The 8,439-nt window shown below is 44.5% G+C and overlaps 1 protein-coding gene across 1 annotated transcript in view; it reads right to left on the minus strand.

Moving 5' to 3' along the window:
• Positions 1-6,828, minus strand: part of iglon5 (IgLON family member 5) — a 354,636-nt gene extending 347,808 nt beyond the window's left edge. Inside the window, exon 1 of the mRNA XM_062062352.1 lies at positions 6,760-6,828. The gene's annotated coding sequence lies outside the window, so the exon portion shown is untranslated. The remainder of the gene's footprint in view (positions 1-6,759) is intronic.
• Positions 6,829-8,439: the final 1,611 nt, after the last annotated feature.

Here is an 8,439-nt window from a genome sequence, read left to right on the forward strand (position 1 = left end):
GATAGCAGGTGGCTCCAACACAAAGCTCAGAAGGATCGGCGTGACCCCAGGATGCAGAGACGGCAGGCGATGTGCCGGATAAGCACAGGAAGGTTATTTTAAAGTACTTTGGGGGGGAAATCGGCGCTCGTAGAAATACCTGGTGAGCCTCTTAAGCAGAGGTTTAAAGTGGTGGGGTACGTGAGCCGGGGCCCCAAAGGCTTTTGTTTTTATTTCATGTCATTCAAATATGCAAGCCACCGATATAAAATTGATGAGGTTGTTTGGATCAAAATAAGAACGCCTAACCCCGTATCGAAAATGCAAACTGGCTCGTTCAACCGACATAGCGGCAAACCTAGCATGAGTGGCGCCACCTCAACACGGACGTCAACAAAGCTCACCTTTAAAACGTCAGACACACGTCGCCAGCATTTTGGAAGCGGTAGAAAATGGGTGGATGGATGAAGCACATGAAGCTAAAACCTCAGGTCCTCACCAAGGCAAGACGTGAGCAGAGCGAGCAGCATCAACACACGTGACCCTCTGATTAGTGATCAGCGCAAGCAGCATCAACATGTGACATGCACAATGATCCAGTGTGACGCTTGAATATGAAGCCCTCTGATTAGTGATCAGCGACAGGTGAGTGTCTTGATCACCAATCATAGGCAAGTGTGCACCATCAGCGTCCCTAGTAGCCATCCATCCATTTTTTTTCACTTATCCGAGGTCGGTTCGCGGGGGCAGCAGCCTAAGTAGAGAAGCCCAGACTTCCCTCTCCCCAGCCACTTCGTCCAGCTCTTCCTGGGGGGATCCCGAGGCGTTCCCAGGCCAGCCGGTAGAGATAGTCTTCCCAACGTGTTCTGGGTCTTCCCGGTGGCCTCCTACCGGTCAGACGTGCCCTAAACACCTCCCTAGGAAGGCGTTCGGGTGGCATCCTGACCAGATGCCCGAACCACCTCATCTGGCTCCTCTCTATGTGGAGGAGCAGCAGGTTTACTTTGAGCTCCTCCCAGATGACAGAGCTTCTCACCCTATCTCTAAGGGAGAGCCCCACCACCCGGCAGAGGAAACTCATTTCGGCCGCTTGTACCCGTGATCTTGTCCTTTCGGTCATAACCCAAAGCTCATGACCATAGGTGAGGATGGGAATGTAGATCGACCGGTAAATTGAGAGCTTTGCCTTCCGGCTCAGCTCCTTCTTCACCACAACGGATCGATACAGCGTCCGCATTACTGAAGATGCCGCACCGATCCGCCTGTCCATCTCGCCATCCACTCTTCCCTCACTCGTGAACAAGACTCAGAGGTACTTGAACTCCTCCACATTGGGCAAGATCTCATCCCTAACATGGAGTTGGCACTCCACCTTTACCCGGGTGAGAACCATGGACTCGGACTTGGAGGTGCTGATTCTCATCCCAGTCACTTCACACTCAGCTGCAAACTGATCCAGTGAGAACTGAAGATCCAAAAAGCAGAGACCTAATCCTGCAGCCACCAAACCGGATCCCCCCAACGTCCTGACTGCGCCTAGAAATTCTGTCCATAAAAGTTATGAACAGAATGGGTGACAAAGGGAAGCCTTGGCGGAGTCCAACCCCTCACTGGAAATGGGTCCGACTTACTGCCGGCAAGGCGGACCAAGCTCTGACACTGATCATACAGGGAGCAGACCGCCACAATCAGACAGTCCGATACCCCATACTCTCTGAGCACTCCCCACAGGACTTCCCGAGGTACACGGTCGAATGCCTTCTCCAAGTCCACAAAGCACATGTAGACTGGTTGGGCAAACTCCCATGCACCCTCAAGGACCCTGCCGAGAGTATAGAGCTGGTCCACAGTTCCACGACCAGGATGACAACCACACTGTTCCTCCTGAATCCGAGGTTTGTCTCTCCGGCGTAGCCTCCTCTCCAGTACACCTGAATAGACCTTACCGGGTAGGCTGAGGAGTGTGATCCCATGATAGTTGGAACACACCCTCTGGTTCCCCTTCTTAAAGAGAGGAACCACCACCCCGGTCTGCCAATCCAGAGGTACCGCCCCCGATGTCCACACGATGTTGCAGAGTCTTGTCAACCAAGACAGCCCCACAGCATCCGGAGCCTTAAGGAACTCTGGGCGTATCTCATCCACCCCCGGGGCCTTGCCCCCGATGAGCTTTTTAACTACCTCAGCAACCTCAGCCCCAGAAATAGAAGAGCCAACCTTGTCTTACAATATGTAGTTTCTCTTAAGTATCCTTCTTGAAAATGGCCTTGCAAATATATATCTGCCACCTAATCAACGTTTTGTTCTCCTTCTTTGTGAGTACCGGTGAGTTTTCTGTGGCTTTCTATGGCTCCGGAACCACTTCCTGCTTTCGCAACTTGTGATTGGATACTCACTTGGGAGTCCCAAGTGAGTATCCAATCACAGGAGGCGTAAATGTCACGTTCAAGGTGAGGCCAGGTAGAAGGTCTTACTGACAACAACTTGTGATCTGATTGGCTATGGCAATTATCTATCAACTGTATGTGCCCGTTCACTTACAGTGCACACACATTATTGATTCCGAAGGCAGATTTGGTACAGCATGGCAACATAAGCTAGCTGAATTCTGATTGGATACAAAGTGTAAGCTAAAAACAACAGCACTGGAAGGACATGAAGAGAATGACTACTTTTACATATTTGGGGAAAGTAAATAAAAAATTACTTTTATCTTTAATTATGATCATGATTTCCTCTATCCTGACATAGCTCCCAAAAGAGTGAGCTGAGCTAGAAGGCTAAGCTCTCAGTCTACCGAGTTATCTACATTACTACTCTCACCTATGGTCATGAAGTGTGGGTCATGACCGAAAGAATAAGATGGCGGATACAAGAGTTTCCTCAGAAGGGTGGCTGGCATCTCCCTTAGAGATAGGGTGAGAAGTTCAGTCCCCCAAGAGAGACTCGCAGTAGAGCCGCTGCTCCTTCGCTTGGAAAGGAGCCAGCTTAGGTGGTTCGGGCGTCTCGTGCGGATGCCTCACCAGCGTCTCCCTCGGGAGGTCCTCGTTGCACGTCCCTCTGGGAGGAGACCCCTTGTGGCAGGCCAAGGACCAGATGGGGGGGATTACATCTCCTCTCTGGCCTGGGAACGCTTGGGGATTCCCCAGGAGGAAGTTGCTAATGTTGCTCTGGAGAGGGAAGCCTGGGGGTCTCTGCTAGAGCTGTTGTCCCTGCGACCCGATTCCGGATAAGTGGTTGAAGATGGATGGATGGATAACATAGCTCCGCCCCCTCTGAAGTCATGCGTGTGGTAGGCGTCACAGTGTTGCTCTGGCGACATCCAGTGGACACATTTAGAAACAGCAATTTATTTCATTAAAAAAAAAAAAACTTTTTTGTTAGACTAATTATTTGTAAGTTATCACACAACTCTTATGCTTAAAGGCCGTTGCTATAGTTATCAATTGTGCTGAAGTTGTACTTTTCTATCTGTGCAAAAGGGACAACCTTCTTGGATTGGACTCGTCTCTTATCAGTGTTTGTGTCCAGAACATCAAGTACCGTGACGCAGACAAAGCAGAGACAGGGCAATATCACGAGTGTCAGCACATTTGCATTTCTGAATAATCATATATTGTGTCTAACTGGGGCTGCTGAAATGACCCCCCTTCCTTCAGCAGCAGCCTCAGTGATGTAACCAGGGACCTCCCAAATAAATAGAGGAGCACGTGGGACTGTACTTTAGAGCGTGGTGGGAGATTATAACTGAGTGTGCAGCCCCAAAAGTCTCTCCTCATTGAGCCAAATTGAACTCTGTCTCTGCCTGATTCCTTGCTTCTTGTCTGTTTAATAGATGTCATCAGTGTTCGAACCTGACATTTTCATACTTGGCAAAGTCATCTGGTGGGCCGGAGGAAACTGTTGGCGGGCCTGATCGGGCCGTACCTTTGACACCCCTGCCCTAAGTCCAAAGCCTAGAGAGGAAACACTGTCGTGTTTTGATTGACACTCGCTGTGCACCTTGCACACATTGCTTGTGTACAAATATAAAATCTGAGGCGTGTTATTAATAAAGTTGTCACTGTTTGGGAGCGCTCTGTCAACAAAGCTCCTGGATAAAAGTACAAAGACCTGACAAGGAGCATACATTTGCATTTCGCCTGAGAAAAATGTACGAAGACAATTACTGGGAGTCTTGGGGACGGGGGGGTAGGGGGGGGGACATTTCTTCATTTTAGCAACCAATGAAACGTCAAACTCTTGGTACAAAGACTGTCTGTGCTCACACAATACACACTATGACGTATAAAGTCCATACTGTTCAGAGATGAACTTCCTGCAGGAAATGCATGCCAATTTTGAGTCAAGTCCCAGTAGGGAGGTCACACACCTCTTTGACGACCAGCAGTCGTGCTCGGGCGGTCCCTCGTGGTTTTAAAAACTAATTTCCTGCACAATATGGTGTTGCTAATGCTTGTATAATTGAGTGGTAGTACACAGGCTACAAGAGAAGGATGTTTTCATGTCTGTATGAGTCACACAAAGGGCAGCGGTGACGGGTGTGACAGACTCACTGACAATCAAACACTCATGATGGCGTACAAAAGTGACTCATTCTTTCGCTGACCAAGTCTTGGTCAAGCTCCTTTTTTTTGTGGTAGCAGAAAATAACCAATTCTTGCTGGCTAGAGAAAACGTACATTCAACCATGGCCTCAGGGGTGCTGGCAAAATAATAATAATTCCTGGGATTTATATAGCGCTTTTCTAAGTACCCAAAGTCGCTATACATGTTTTTCTGCACCCATCATTCATTCACACCTGGTGGTGGTAAGCTACTTTCATAGCCACAGCTGCCCTGGGGTAGACTGACGGAAGCGTGGCTGCATTTTGCGCCTACGGCCCCTCCGACCGCCACCTATCATTCATCATTCATTTCACCGGTGTGAGCGGCACCGGGGGAAAAGGGTGAAGTGTCCTGCCCAAGGACACAACGGCAGCGATTTTTTAGATGGTAAGAGGCGGGGAGCGAACCTGCAACCCTCAGGTTTCTTGCACGGTTGCTCTACCCACTACGCCACGCCGCCCCCAAGATGTCGTTAATGAACAACATGTATTCCTAGCCCCTTCCTGCTTCGTCACTGATAAGAATAAAATGGTAAAGACATTGAAACAACATTGGTAACTTGTTGAATGAGGTCCTCACGTGGAGCAACTCAAACGCAATGTTGAAACATGCTTTTTGACAACGTTTAATCAAATCAACGTTTTGACCTTTGGTCATTTCTCAACCAATATTCTACACAGGGCCGGCCCGTGGCATAGGCCGTATAGGCAAATGCTAAGGGCAACCGTCCATCAGGGGGCGCCACGCCAGTGCCACAAATGTTGGAGAAAAAAAGAAAAAAAAAGTTGGTACTATTATTTCTAAATACAAAAAATAATCCCACGTTAATTAAAATGCAAAGTAAAGCCTATTTAATAGAAATATTATGTGTTACAACATTACGCCCCCCCCCCCCCCCCCCCCCCCCCCATTCCCCCGTTAGGTGCGCCCCCTCCCTTCCCGTATCATGACTCTTACCACATCAAAAAATCAACACAAGATGTCAAAACGGCCAAAACTGTCAGGTGCCCAGGGAAGAAAAAAGAGAAAAGATGAGGAGAAACGAGAAAAAGACAGAGGTAGCAGGTAGGTAACGTTAGCCTACATGAAATTATTTGTCTGTTACAGAATGTGATAGTAACCTGGCTTTTTAGCATTAAGCTAATGTTACATGATTCGGCAATTGCTAATCAATAAATAGCCAGTTCTGTTTTAACGTCGGGTTAATATTGTGGAGGGGGCTAAATTGTTATGGAAAATAATAATGTAACGTTAGGTAATTACAGTACTCCCACCTTACATTCCTCAGGGACATTTGTATTAGATCTTTTAAGCAGGTGTTTTTTGTTTACATTGTTATTGCCTTCTGGTTAGCTAATGTTTGCCCTGCAGGTAATAGTCACTTTTCCACCCCTTTATATATTAGGTATGGTTGTAAGCCTAGTTGTTAAAGTGCACATCATTAATGTTAATTAAGCAATATCACATGAAAGGGAATGCTGTTTTTTTTTTGCTGTCCAGAGTCGGGACCCCAGGTGGACCGCTAGCCTGTGCATCGGTTGGGGACATCTCTGAGCTGCTGACCCGTCTCCGCTCGGGACGGTTTCCTGCTGGCCCCACTATGGACTGGACTCTCGCTGATGTATTGGATCCACTGTGGACTGGACTTTCACAATATTATGTCAGACCCACTCGACATCCATAGCTTTCGGTCTCCCCTAGAGGGGGGCGATGGGGGTTACCCACATATGCGGTCCTCTCCAAGGTTTCTCATAGTCATTCACATCGACGTCCCACTGGGGTGAGTTTTTCCTTGCCTGTATGTGGGCTCTGTACCGAGGTTGTCGTTGTGGCTTGTTCAGCCCTTTGAGACACTTGTGATTTAGGGCTATATAAATGAACATTGATTGATTGATTGATTGATTGATGAAACCATTTAACATTTTAACTTAAGCTTCAAACTTTTACGTGTGCTTTAAACTTTAAAACAACTTGCTTTTAACTGGTCAAAGCCAGCATGCAATCAATGGTCAAAGGTCAATGCAGTAATGCAGTGGTTCAACTTGAAGGCAGCAGTTCAAACAAACAAATGAAGATAGTTGAGTAAGCAAGTTAAGAAGCTTGCAGGTACAAGTTAAGCATATCAAAGTAAGCATTTTGATGGTCATCAAATGAAGAAGCGTATTCACCCACCATTGGTGTGTTTGGAGAAACTTGTAGAGTAGATCTTGCTGTTCTTCCTTGCACGCAGCTTGTTTGGTGAATGAATCTGACTGAACCTCCATTCCTTTTTTAGGTGCCTTCAATCAGTCATTTGGCGGCCATTTTACCTTGGCATTCTGGGAATTGTAGTTCTCAATGGTTTTGACCATGTAGTTTTCCATCATGTAGGGCAGGGGTCACCAACGCGGTGCCCGCGGGCACCAGGTAGCCCGTAAGGACCAGATGAGTAGCCCGCTGGCCTGTTCTAAAAATAGCTCAAATAGCAGCACTTACCAGTGAGCTGCCTCTATTTTTTAAATTGTATTTATTTACTAGCAAGCTGGTCTCGCTTTGCCCGACATTTTAATTCTAAGAGAGACAAAACTCAAATAGAATTTGAAAATCCAAGAAAATATTTTAAAGACTTGGTCTTCACTTGTTTAAATAATTTCATAATTTTTTTTATTTTGCTTCTTATAACTTTCAGAAAGACAATTTTAGAGAAAAAAATACAACCTTAAAAATTATTTTAGGATTTTTAAACACATATACCTTTTTCATTCCTCTTCTTTCCTGACAATTTAAATCAATGTTCAAGTAAATTTATTTTTTTTATTGTAAAGAATAATAAATACATTTTAATGTAATTCTTCATTTTAGCTTCTGTTTTTTCGACGAAGCATATTTGTGAAATAAATCTAGAAAATCTGTAGAATCAAATTTAAATCTTATTTCAAAGTCTTTTGAATTTCTTTTAAAAATTTTGTTCTGGAAAATCTAGAAGAAATGATGATTTGTCTTTGTTAGAAATATAGCTTGGTCCAATTTGTTATATATTCTAACAAAGTGCAGATTGGATTTTAACCTATTTAAAACATGTTATCAAAATTCTAAAATTAATCTTAATCAGGAAAAATTACTAATGATGTTCCATAAATTCTTTTTTTAATTTTTTCAAAAACATTCGAATCAGCCAGTTTTTCTCTTCTTTTTTTCGGTTGAATTTTGAATTTTAAAGAGTCGAAATTGAAGATAAACTATGTTTCAAAATTTAATTGTAATTTTTTTTCTCGTGTTTTCTCCTCTTTTAAACCGTTCAATTAAGTGTAAATATCATTAATTATTCATAATAACATAGAGTTTAAGGTAAATTGAGCAAATTGGCTATTTCTGGCAATTTATTTAAGTGTGTATCAAACTGTTAGCCCTTCGCATTAATCAATACCCAAGAAGTAGCTCTTGGTTTCAAAAAGGTTGGTGACCCCTGATGTAGGGCATGGATTGACACTTGACTGACACTTCTGTTTCAAAGTCTGTTTTAAAGGACATGTACGTATAATCAACGTTGTTTCAATGTCTTGTGCCTGCTGGGAAATGTCACCACTTTACCCCGGGGGTGCGCCGCCAAAGTGCTGTTCTATTCATTTTGAGAGTGCAAAGACAGACGGCAAAGAGCACAAAAGGTACATCTTTTAAGAGCACACACCTGTGTATCATACTTTAAAAAGAAATTAACTCAAGCAAAAAGTTACTTTATCGTAATGATTTCCAAAAAATATACAATATTTTGTCCTTTAACATTCCCCCCGACCCCTTTTTTTTAAAAAAGAAATTCATTATTACAGTGAATGTAAATAAAATAAATACTTAAAAAAATACAAATTAAATTGT

This window comes from Entelurus aequoreus, linkage group LG11 (genome assembly GCF_033978785.1).
Source record: "Entelurus aequoreus isolate RoL-2023_Sb linkage group LG11, RoL_Eaeq_v1.1, whole genome shotgun sequence".
In the NCBI taxonomy this organism is placed as follows: domain Eukaryota; kingdom Metazoa; phylum Chordata; class Actinopteri; order Syngnathiformes; family Syngnathidae; genus Entelurus; species Entelurus aequoreus.